The 13,086-nt window shown below is 44.0% G+C and overlaps 1 protein-coding gene across 13 annotated transcripts in view; it reads left to right on the top strand.

Annotated features, from left to right (window-relative positions):
- The window catches only part of GPHN (gephyrin), a 268,675-nt gene that overhangs the window by 93,932 nt on the left and 161,657 nt on the right, over window positions 1-13,086 (top strand). The window lies entirely within an intron of this gene.

The following is a 13,086-nucleotide window of genomic DNA, read 5'->3' as shown; positions in this document are numbered from 1 at the left end:
ATGTCAGCCATATGTCTGCCCCTCATGCCTGCCCCTCATGCCTGCCCCTCATGTCAGCCATATGCCTGCCCCTCATGTCAGCCATATGTCTGCCCCTCATGCCTGCCCCTCATGTCTGCCCCTCATTTCTGCCCCTCATGTCAGCCATATGTCCCCCAGGTCAGCCATCAGCCCCTAGGGCAAAAAAAACCCCAAAAAAACACTTACCTCTCCTGCTCCTGGTCACCATTGCGATCCTCTTCATTCTGATGTCGGCTGGCTGTGTATAGCGGCGCACAGTGTGAGGTCACAGAGCGACCTCACGATGTGCGCAGCCCTGCACAGCCGATAGCCGAGCCGTGGACCAGGAAGTGGTGAGTACAGATCCTTCACCGCTTCCTGGTCCTTCTGTACTAATGAAGCGCTTCCATAATGAAGCGCTTCATTATTACAGAGTTAAAGACTGCCCTGATCGCCGCGGCCCGGCAAACCATCCTCCAGGGCCCGGTCCTGGGCCGTGGCCAGGCGGTTGGGGACCGCTGCAATAGAAGACTCGTTACTGAAGAGGATAGCTCTCCATTCCAGCCTACATTGCTGACTTATTGTGCACCATGATAGCCTTTGAGAGTGGGACTGTGAGATCAATTGTCCAACTATAGGTGTCCGTCTGGCTCATAGCTCAATGTTGTGCAGATGCATTCTGATGGTTTGTGTAGACCAGGGGTGTCAAACTCAAATTCATCGGGGCCCGCATCAGCAGTTTGGTCACCCTCAAAGGGCCGGTTGTATCTGTAGGACTATGTGTCCACTCTTTATTATCATAAATTATTGTCACTGCATTCAATTATTACTGTTTTTTGTAATAATGTAAGTAATAACTAGCTCTAAAAGCAGAAACATAGTCAGAATAATGGCAAGTAGATATTCAAATGTACAATTATTGTACAATTTATTGAAAAAAGATTTTTGGTAACAGACAGTAATTTTTTTTTTTTTTTAAACATCTGTGGATGACGGACACTGTTATGGGGGGATCTGTGGATGACGGACACTGTTATGGGGGGATCTGTGGATGACAGACACTTATGGGGGGATCTGTGGATGACGGACACTGTTAAAGGGGGGGGGGGAATCTGTGGCTGGCACTGTTACAGGGGGGGGATCTGTGGATGGCAGTGTTATATATGTGCCATCCACAGACTCTCCACCCCATAACAGTGCCATCCACAGACCCCCCACCCCATAACAGTGCCATCCACAGACCCCCACCCCTTAACTGTGCCATCCACAGATTCCGTGTAAACCCCCCCCCCCCCCAGTATACAAATATAAAATGTATTATTGAATTAAAAGTTATTAAACATGCCCCCCTCACTCCTAATTGTACCGTATATCCTAATTGCTTGTGTATAATGCCGGCAGGCAGGACGGGCTGCCGGCGCGTCACTCACTGACGTCACTTGCCTGCGCCGCCTGCTTCATTCATAAAGGAGGCGGTGCAGGCACGTGATGACATCAGGGAGTTACGCTGCCGCCCGCCTGGCCTGCCTGCATTCTACACAAGCAATTAGGATATACGGTACAATTATTTCCTGTGTAGAACGGCCGGCGCCGCTAGAGGGCAGACGTTCTCTGGCTTGTAGGCTGCCGCGCATGCGCTGAAGAGGCGGCTTTCTTGTGTCACCTGAGGGGTTAATTGTGCGGATCACAGCCCCCTGTAAGAGATCAGGTGCTGCCAGGCAGCAGGGGGCAGTCATGTACACAGTTCAAAGTATATTCTAACTTGAAGCGTCCCCATCACTATGGGAACGCCTCTGTGTTAGAATATACTGTCGGATCGGAGTTTTCACGAAGTGAAAACTCGGCTCTGAAAAAGCTTTTATGCAGACGGATCTGCGATCCGTCTGTGTGAAAGTAGCCTACGGCCACGGATCACGGACGCGGATGCCAATCTTGTGTGCATCCGTGTTTTTTCACGGACCCATTGACTTGAATGGGTCCGTGAACCGTTGTCCGTCAAAAAAATAGGACAGGTTATATTTTTTTGACGGACAGGAAACACGGATCACGGCCGCGGATGAACAATGGTACAATGAGTCCGGAGAAAATGCGGAGTCAATGGGTCCGCAGAAAATCACGGAAAACGGAACAACGGCCACGGATGCACACAACGGTCGTGTGCATGAGGCCTTAATGTGAACAGTTAAGCAAGTTGAAGATGAAATGATCTCCAAAAGGCATAAAGTTAAATATGACACATTCCCTTTTTATTTTAAGCAAAAACATGTTTTTTTATTTTCATCTTCTAAACGTTGAAAATAATAAAAAAAGGAAAAGGACCCGAAGCAAAACTTTGGGCATCCTGCATTGTTAGTACTTAGTAGCACCCCCTTTGGCAAGTACCACAGCTTGTAAATGCTTTCTGTAGCCAGTCAATAGTCTTTCAATTTGTGTTTGATGGATTTCATTAGAAGCCATCCTCTTTTCAACTTCAGCTTTTTTTTACAGTTGGCCTTATATTTGCTTCAGGAATTTGCTGGAATTTAGTTGAATCCAATCTCCCCTCTACCCGTGAAATTGGTTGCAACACAACCCCATAGCATGATTAATCCACCCCATGCTTAATGGTTGGAGAGGTGTTCTTTTCATGAAATTCTGTGCCCTTTTTTCACTAAACATACCTTTGCTCATTGTGGCCTAAAAGTTCTACTTTAACCAGATTGGTCCACTGGACTTGTTTCCAAAATGCATCGGGCTTGTTTAGATGTTCTTTTGCAACCTTCTTAGGGTACTTTCACACTAGCGGCAGGACGGATCCTGTTCACCCTGTCTGACCCGTCCTGCCGCTATTTCGCCATGCCGCCGGACTGCCGCTCCATCCCCACTGACTATAATGGGGACGGGGGGCAGAGCTCCGGCGCAGCACGGCAGTGCACTGCAAGAGGCCGCCGGACTAAAAGTACTGCATGTCCGACTCTTTAGTCCGGCGGCCTCTCACCGCACACTGCCGGCAGTCCAGCGGCACGGCGAAATAGCGGCAGGACGGATCCGACAGGGTGAACAGCCTGTCGGATCCGTCCTGCCGCTAGTGTGAAAGTACCCTTACTCAGAATTTTGTGGTGAGGACGCAGAAAGAGTTTTTATTTGGATGACTCTTTCACGAAGGACATATTTGTACAGGTGTTGCTGAATAGTAGAACAATCTACCAAAACTCCAGAGTCTGCTAAATCTTCCTGAAGGTCTTTTGCAGTCAGGCAGGAGTTCTGATTTGCCTTTCTAGCAATCCTGCTGTCCTGCAGCTGTCTCTGAAATTTTTCTTAATCTTCCAGACCTTCTCTTCATCTCTACTGTTAACTGCCATTTCTTAATTACATTTTGAACTGAGGAAATGGAAACCTGAAAATGCTTTGCTAGCCTTCTCCTATGTTGTGGGCCTTAATTTTCAGAGTGGGAGGCAGCTGTTTTTTGGGACAAGGTTAAAGGAGTCTGGGTGTTTACAAAGCTTTGAAATGATTGTGAACAAGCCTTAAAGAGGTTCTGTAGCTTTTTATTACTGATGATCATTAGTATCTGATCATGGGGGTCTTGAGAAGGCAGCGGTGCTGGCGGTAGCGCCTCAGCCTTCTCGCTGTTTCATGACCACTGTCACTGGCCTGGGCGCAGCTCAGTTCCGTTCTCTTCAATGGCGCTGAACCGTGCCCCCTGGCCTGTGGAAAACAGCGAGAAGGCCAAGGTGCTACTGCCTTCTCTAAACAACTGATCGGCAGGGGTCCGGGTGTCAGACCCCCACCGATCAGATATTGATGATCTATCCAAAAGATAGAAAATCAGTAATAGAAAGCTACAGAACCCCTTTTAACCCTAACAAGCTATTTAAAGGGCTTCTGTCACCCCACTAAACTCATTTTTTTTTTTTGTGTACTTATAATCCCTATCCTGCCATATTGCCATACATTATGTTATTAATAATTTTCGTTCAGTAGATTTAGCAAAAAACGTACTTTTATGATATGCTAATTACCTTTCTACCAGCAAGTAGGGCGTCTACTTGCTGGTAGCAGCCGCAGAAAACCGCCCCCTCCTTCTGTTGATTGACAGGGCCAGCCGCGATCTCCTCCTCCGGCCAGCCCTGTCAGCATTTCAAAAATCGCACGCCTGTGTTGATTCGGCGCAGGCGCTCTGAGATAAGGAGGCTCGCATCCTCAGCACTCCCTCAGTGCGCCTGCGCCGAATTAACACAGGCGCGCGATTTTTGAAATGCTGACAGGGCCGGCCGGAGGAGGAGATCGCGGCTGGCCCTGTCAATCAACAGAAGGAGGGGGCGGTTTTCTGCGGCTGCTACCAGCAAGTAGGGCGTAGGTAATTAGCATATCATAAAAGTACGTTTTTTGCTAAATCTACTGAATGAAAATTATTAATAACATCATGTATGGCAATATGGCAGGATTGGGATTATAAGTACACCAAAAAATTAATATGAGTTTAGTGGGGTGACAGAAGCCCTTTAAGAACTGAGATCTCAGTCAAAGTAATCCTTGGGTTCCCATACTTTTGCATGGTACTCCTTTCCTTTTTTCACTCTAAAATTGTACAAAACCAAAATAATACACTGATATTACTTAAATTGTTGAAAAGTCAGTTTCATCTTCTGACACAACGAGCTATGGAGGGTTGGTTACATCTGTATCATTTGACCCATTGATTATGGAGAACATATTAGTTACTAGTAGGAACTTGATGATAATCCATTTTAGTATATTTTTCTATTATTTTTTAGCAGCAGTAGTATTACCTTAAATATTGAGCAGGAGCATGTGGACAGCGGGCAGCACGCGGGCAGGTTAGTAAGAGGCTCTTCACTATGGTTTCCATACCAACCATCTTGCAGTTCTTCTTTGTCACTGGTTAATGCTGCGGGGCTTGAACTCGATGCCTATCACAGGCTGTTCATTTCTTTAGTAAACTATTTCAGGGATGGCAGAAAGATGCAATAACAGGTGTAACGTGCTGTGTAGTTAAAGAATCCCTCTGTTCTAATGTAGGACATAAATACAAGCTGACAACTGTGTTGCCTTGTGACTACGACTACGTTGCTTTCTTTTATTTAGTAAATGCATGTAGAAATGTAATATTATATACTTGAAGGGCATCTGTCAGCAGGTTTGTACCTATGAAACTGGCTGACCTGTTGCTTGTGGACTTGGTAGCTGAAGGCATCTGTATTGGTCCCATGTTTATATATGTCCACATTGCTGAGAAAAATTATAATAAATGAAGCTTTAATATATGCAAATGAGCCTCTAGGAGCAACGGGGGCGTTGCCGTTACTCCTAGAGGCTCTGTTGTCTGCACTTTGATTTACAGGGCCAGGTATAAACGTGATCACGCTCTGACTTCTCCTAAAGTCTCCCACTGCACGGTGCGCTTGAGTATCCGGAGCGGTATAGAGGCTGGCAGTACAGAAGCGAACTCCTCCCTGTACTGCGCCTGTGCTGAATACTGAAGTGCACGGCACAGCGCGAGACTTGAGGAACAGTCTGGGCCAGACGTGATCACGTTTACAGAAAGAGAGCTCTACCTACTCGGCTTAAAGGGATTTTCCACTACTTTGGATATCGATGATCTGTCCTCAGGATAGGTTAGCAGCATTAGATGGGGGGTTGACACTTAGTATCCCCCACCGATCAGCTGTTTCACGCAGCCACTGGTGGTGGCCGTGCCAGGGTAATGGAGCTTAGCTCCCATTCAACTGAGGATAGGTCCAAAGGATAGGTCATCGGTAAAAAGATCTTGGGAAAACTCTTTTAACTTGACTGCTGGCTCATCGCCACTGTATTATTACCCTGTTTTTGTTTTTTTTTTGTTTTTTTTATTCTCATAGTCAGGAATACGTTTCAAACATTTTTTTTTTCTTTTTCATAAAGTTGGTTCTTATGCAGAACAGCAAATGGTAGATTAGATATAAGGTCTGAAGTTGAGAATGAGGAAGATTTTAGGCAGGAAAATACAGTGAACTGTCTCGATTGCCAGCCATCGAGTGCTTCAAAAGACGATCCTGGCGACCCCCACAGTGCCTGCTGCAGTAGAAAGAGCTCAAAGCTTTTTTATCTAACCTTTCAGAAGTACATCTTTTAAGTTTGTCATTTCGGTATGTCTGCCTGAAATGGTCTTTGGCTTCATCTAAATTTAGATACTTAATTTCAGAAATGCTCCGCGCCTCCTGTCGATCATGACGCCTACAGTTGACTGTATTGCTATCTTAAAATAAGAAGGATTCTTTCCCAATTTTTTGTTTGGGAGTGCTTTAATGGGAACCAATTTAATCGACATGATTATCTATATATTTTTTTTTTTTTACCGTTTTTATGCTTTTTTTGTTTTTTGTTTTTAAGCAAAAAACGGTATACATACAGCTGTCCTGTGTGCCAAAGCCCACCTTCTTCTGTGTGCCGGATCATTCCTACACCGACTGTGATGCCCCCATGCGTACAGATCCCAAATGTGGCCGCTGGAAATTCTGTTGATCCATACTGTACATCTGGGGTCTTGGGGATGCACTGTACTATGGCACACTGAGTACCTATGGTTCCTTGCTTTGAACCCATAGTACCGCCCTTGTTTAGAGGTCTATTCATGTGGCATTACAAATTTTTTGATGTTGGGCTTATGACCCTTTGAATGTAAACACTCAATCCGCATGCTATGTCTAGTTTTAGCTTCTCAGCTGCTAAAGACAAGTGGCCACCATTTATGAACTTTGGCCTTGTTGCTCATGCCTGGTGTACTGCTATAATTTCATTTTAAATGGAGAACCTTTTTAAGGTTTAGGATTTCTCTGGTCAAGAAAAGAACAGCGGGGCATATTTACTAATCCAGTCTAATATTCAGGCAGTGTAAACTTGGACCAGACAGACCAAAGAGGTGCCAAATTTATCAAGGTGGTTCATACTGGATGATAGATTTTGTGCATCTTTAGACGCTTTTGTCTAAACTTACACCACCTATTGGTTGGCTTACTTTTTTCCATGCACCAAAATTTTGCCACAGTTTAAAGGGATTTTCCTGGATAGTGCTTTTTATTGTGTCACAAAGGATTCAGAATGTCCTACGTAGCTAGTCATTCCCTGTAGTGGTGACCCACCTCAGTGATCGGCTGAGCAGGCATTTCTGCTGTGTCAAGGCAGGACGAGGAAGTGAAGAGCAGCGAGTAGTGGACCAGCGTCGGAACTAGGGATCAACCGATTATCGGTTTTACCGATATTATCGGCCGATATTCAGTATTTTGAACGTTATCGGTATCGGCATCTATTTTGCCGATATTCCGATAACGTATCGGGAACAAGGATCGCGCTGCTGTCAGCGCTCTCCGTGTTCCCTCAGCAGCACAGGGGAGAAGGAAGCAGTGTCTCCCTCCCCCTGTGCTGCCGCTGCCGCCAATGAGAGGAAGGAGGACAAGAGAAGGGGAGGGGTTATGGCCACTGAGCCACCAATGAAGATACCTCTCTCATTAATTCTTATACAGGAGGCGGGAGCTGGCTGCAGAATCACTTAGCCGGCTCCCGACCTCTATGAGCAATAGCTGCGATCTGCAGTAGTTAACCCCTCAGGTGCCGCGGATCGCAGCTACCGCTCATAGAGGTCGGGAGCCGGCTATGTGATTCTGCAGCCAGCTCCCGCCTCCTGTATATGAATGAATGAGAGATTTCTCTTTATTGGTGGCGCGGTGCGCCCCCCAAGCCCCCCAGTATTAATCATTGGTGGCGCAGTGCGCCCCCCACCCCAGTATTAAAAACATTGGTGGCGCAGTGCGCCGCCCACCCAAGCCCCCCCCCAGTTTTACTCATTGGTGGCAGTGGCCACAGGATCCCCTCTCCTCTGCTCCTCCGATCGGAGCCCCAGCAGTGTAAGCCTGGGGCTCCGATCGGTTACCATGGCAGCCAGGACGCTATTGAAGCTCTGGCTGCCATGATAAGCTCCATGCTGCTGTGTGCACAAAGCACAGGGCAGCAGGGACAGTGTGAGAGCCTATTCACCCTGATAGAGATCTATCAGGGTGAATAGGACAAGGGTTCTAGTCCCTAAGGTGGGCTAAAAGTTAGTAAAAAAAAACACCAAAATATTAAGTATAAATGAAAAATAAAGATTTACAAAAAAAACAAAACTACACGTTAACAATAAACATTAATTTTCAGCAGATTTGTGTAGGAATTATTATTTTTTTCAAAAATATCTGTATAAATTATCGGCTATCGGCCTGAAAATTCACAAATTATCGGTATCTGCCCTAAAAAATCTATATCGGTCGATCCCTAGTCTGAACGGCACGGTGAGTACATTTTTTTTTTTGTTTTTAACCTTTTGTGGCTTTTTTTTGTGATAACAGTTATCTCCCAAAAGCCCTTTAAGCCATATTCTCTTTCTTGATTTTTTATGCCCCGTACAGCTAATCCATAGTCCTTGTCGAGCAAGGTGCAAAAAAGTGTCTAAAACACATAATAGATGTGTTGTAAAGCATGTATACAAGCTGCTGGCTTCAGCAAGTGTGTATGGGAAGTGAGGGAAAGCAGTTTTGGCCTCAGAGAACTGACAGAGGAGCCATCTTGAGAAGGTCCTCATATTGTAAATGTAATACACTTACAGCCAATGCATTACAATACAGAAGTATTGTAATGCATTGTAAAGGGGATTAGACACCCAAAAGTTGAAGTCCCAGAGTGGGACAAAAAAAATGTGAAAAAAGAAGTTAAAAAAAAGAGTTTTACAAACATTTTTTTTTTTAAAAGTAGACCTATTAGGTATCGTCGCGTCCGTAGGGTGTTGCCATATTCAGGAGAAAATGGGTAACAAATTATGGGGTGCTTTTTCTCCTCTTACCCCTTGTGAAAATGAAAAATTTGGGGCTAAAGCAGCATTTTATTGGAAGAAACTAAACTTTTCATTTTTACAGCCAAGTGTTTCCAAATTCCGTAAAACGCTTAGGGGGTTAAAGTGCTCAGTACCCCGCTTAATATATTCTTTAAGGGGTGTAGTTTCCAAAATAGGGGTCAATTTTTGAGGGTTTCCACTGTAGGGGTACGTCAGGGTCTCTTCAAATACAAAATGGTGCCTAAAAACCATTCTAGCGAAATCTGCCCCCAAAATCCATATGGCGCTTCTTTCCTTCTGACCACTGCCACGTGCCCATAGAGCAGTTTACCGCCACATATGGGGTATTTCTGTAAACTGCAGAATCAGAGTAATATATATTGAGGTTTATTTTGCTGTTAACCCTTGCTGTGTTGCAAGAAAAAATTGATTAACATAAAAAATTTCCCCTCCATTTTCCTTTAATTCTTGTGGACCACTTCAAGAGTTAACAAAGTTTGTAGCATCAGTTTTTAATAATTTGAGGGGTGTAGTTTCTAAAATTGGGTCATTTATGGGTGGTTTCCATTACGTAAGCCTGAATTGGTGCTTAAAAAAATGGTTTTGGAAATTTTGTTGAAAATGTAAAACATAGCTTCTAAACTTCTAAGCCTTCTATCATCCTAAAAAAATAAAATTACATTTACAAAATTATGCCAACATAAAGCAGACATATGGGGAATGTTGATTGATAACCATTTTATTGTATTACTGTCTGTCTTAAAAGTAGAGAAATGCAAATTTAGAAAATTGTGAATTTTCCACATTTTTGGTACATTTTTTATTATTTTTATAAATAAAGTTGAAATATATTGACTCAAATTTACCACTGTCATGAAGTACAATGTGTCATGAGAAAAGTCTTAGAATCGCTTGGATAAGTAAAAGCGTTCCAAAGTTATTACCACATAAAGTGACACATGTCAGATTTGCAAAAACCGGCCTGGGATTTAAGGTTAAAAGTGGCTCGGTACTGAAAGGGTTAAAGGCTATGTACACCTTTTGAGGGCAATTTTTTTTATTATTGCATTGTACTCATTTTGAGCTAAAATAATTTTTTTATTAATCTTAAAAATATGGAATCCTTTTTTCATGCTCTAGTATGTCTAGGTGAAACTCAAAAAATGTGAATATCCTGCAAAAGTTCATTTATTTCAGTAATGCAACTTAAAATTAGAATATTGTGAAAAGGTTCAATATTCTAGGCTCAAAGTGTCACACTCTAGTCAGCTAATTAATCCATACCCCCTGAGCAAAGGGGACCTGAGATTGTGACTTTGGGGTTTTATAAGCTGTAAGCCATAATCATCCAAATTATACCAAATAAAGGCTTGAAATATCTCTCTTTGCCTGTAATGAGTCTCTCATATGTTAGTTTCACCTTTTAAGTTGCATTACTGAAATAAATGAACTTTGCACAATATTCAAATTTTTCGAGTTTCGCCTGTAGCACCCTTTGGATTTTCTGTCAGACCAGGAGCTGACAGGCTTCTTATCTCTGCTCTCTGACATTATAAACACTCACTATAGCTCAGTTCTTATCTTACTGTTAGAATGTGGCTTAAATTAGTGTTTATGATGCTTAGTAGTTTTAGAGATCAGGTTTATTAAATGACCAAAGTGAAAGTACCAGTCACAGAGCTAGAAAAACAGTTAACCCTTTGTGACAGAACGGCTGAATATTTTTTAATAAAGACCGGTGGAAAAAAAAATGTAGCCCAAAATTTGTAAAATGGAATCATAAAAAATTGACTCTGAAGGTGCACATAGCCTTTAAGACATTCACTTATTGTAGGCTATTAATATATGCTCGAACAACTTGAAGCAAGGGATTGATATCTCCCTCCCTTGTGATAAATACATATTTGTCCTCCTTCTAATTGCATTTTTAAACCGTTATAAACTGTTATTTAAAAAAAATCAAGTCTGAAAAACGTGGTCATTTATCTTATTGTTTTGTGGCGGGAATGAAAAGCATTTATTTTGCTGGTGTTGAGTTATCAGTCATTCTTACTTTTTGTGTTTTTGATTTATTTTTTTAGGTTTTATATTTTTTTATGTTTTCCTGAATGATTTTGTTTTATTTCAGATTTTTCAGAACTGTCTTGGTTTTAGTCAGTTTGCTGGTTACTTAGTGACTGTTTTTTTTATGACAGTACTGCTTGTATACTTCCCATACACTTTAGTAGAGCATTGTGAGCATACATGTTCCCTGATCCTCTCCTTGTGAGTCATTTCACCCTCGTGCCACCTATTTACTATTGTAATTCACCCTAGAATGAAAACTTTAAGAAGCAATATGCTCCCGTTGTTCTCTAAATGTGTTACTTCCTAAAATGTGTTGGGGATATGTCAGGTATATACAGATGCGGTGATTTCCTGGAGACTATCGGTGTGAAAATCTGCCACAACTTACAGTATAGACTTCATGCACATGACCGTGTCCGTATTTCACTCCACAAAATTTTGCATTTTTCTCACTCCCATCAATAGAAATGACTATTCTTGTCTACAATATGGAGAAGAATAGGACTTGTTCTGTAATTTGTGGAACGGCCACACTAATCCACATAAAATGAATGGGTCAGTGTGCTATCCACTAAAAATCTGGTCGTGGGCATGAGGCCTACCGTATTTTTCGCCCTATAAGACGCATCGGCCCATAAAGACGCACCTAGGTTTTTGAGGAGGAAAATAATAAAAAAAAATTTTTAACCAAAAGGTGTGCTTTTGGTGGGTTTTGAACTAATGGTGGTCTGTGCATGACACTACTATGGGGGGGATCAGTGGATGGCACTGTTATGGGGGGATCTGTGGGTGGCACTGTTATGGGGGGATCTGTGGGTGGCACTGTTATGGGGGGATCTGTGGGTGGCACTGTTATGGGGGGATCTGTGGGTGGCACTGTTATGGGGGGATCTGTGGGTGGCACTGTTATGGGGGGATCTGTGGGTGGCACTGTTATGGGGGGATCTGTGGGTGGCACTGTTATGGGGGGGGGATCTGTGGGTGGCACTGTTATGGGGGGTGGATCTGTGGATGGCACTGCTATATATGTGTCACCCACAGATTCCCCCACCCCATAACAGTGCCATCCACATATCCCCCACCCCATAATAGTGGCATCCACAGATGCCCTAATATACCGGAGCTAAACCTGTGGGAGGGAGGAGGGGCTGGTGTCATGCAAATGCGGCGGGGTCGGTGCGGTCACTGTACTCCGGCCCCGCCGCTCACTCACTGCTTTATTGCCTAAACCTTTTATAATAATAACTTTAATAGAAGTTCCGATTCCCAGCCCCATCTGTACTACTTACTAAATTGTCCTGTAGCAGGCAGAGCAGGGTGGGTGGCAGGCCGTAACTCACTGATGTCACGTGCCTGCGCCGCCTACTTTATGAATGAAGTAGGCGGCGCAGGCACGTGACATCAGTGAGTTACGGCCGGCCGCCCGCCCTTCTCTGCCTGCTACAGGACATTTAGTAAGTAGTACAGATGGGGCTGGGGATTGGAACTTCAATTAAAGTTATTATTATAAAAGGTTTAGGCATTAAGGAAGTGAGTGAGCGGCGGGGCCGGAGTACAGTGACCGCACCGGCCCCGCCGCATTTGCATGACACCGGCCCCTCCTTCCTCCCCCTCCAGCTGATACATCGCAGACTGCGATGTAAAATGGCAGCATTCGCCCCATAAGATGCAGCGGCATTTTCCCCCCACTTTTGGGGGGGGGGGGGGGAAGGAAGTGCGTCTTATGGGGCGAAAAATACGGTAAGTGTATTGCACTGCAAACCCGCAATGAATCCGCACCAAAAATCTGCATGTGTTACATGTGGATTGGTCACGGATTTTGCTATGGATTTCACCCTCTGCATTGCAAACGTTGACAACCACAGTGGAAATCTGCTGCGGATTTTGTACTGTAATAGCCTGCAATTCCGTGGCAGAAAATCTGCTGCTTATCTGCCACGTAAATAAAACCCCATGCACACGCAGCAGGAAAAAAAAAATTCATGAATTTCAGGGGGATGCTGCAGATTTTAAAATCTCCGCATGTCACGGATTTCCTGCAGATCCAGTTTGCATCGAGATACGTGGCAGTAATATTTTGTCTCGTCTATGTGCCCATGTGGCGAGCTCGCTGCCTGGAAACCACAGCGGCAAAATCATTGCTGCAGATTTATTTGCGGAACCTCTACAGATTT

Source organism: Bufo bufo, chromosome 11 (assembly GCF_905171765.1).
Source record: "Bufo bufo chromosome 11, aBufBuf1.1, whole genome shotgun sequence".
Taxonomy (NCBI): domain Eukaryota; kingdom Metazoa; phylum Chordata; class Amphibia; order Anura; family Bufonidae; genus Bufo; species Bufo bufo.
Note: the sequence above shows the minus strand (reverse complement) of the source record. Positions and strands in the feature narration are given on the sequence as shown.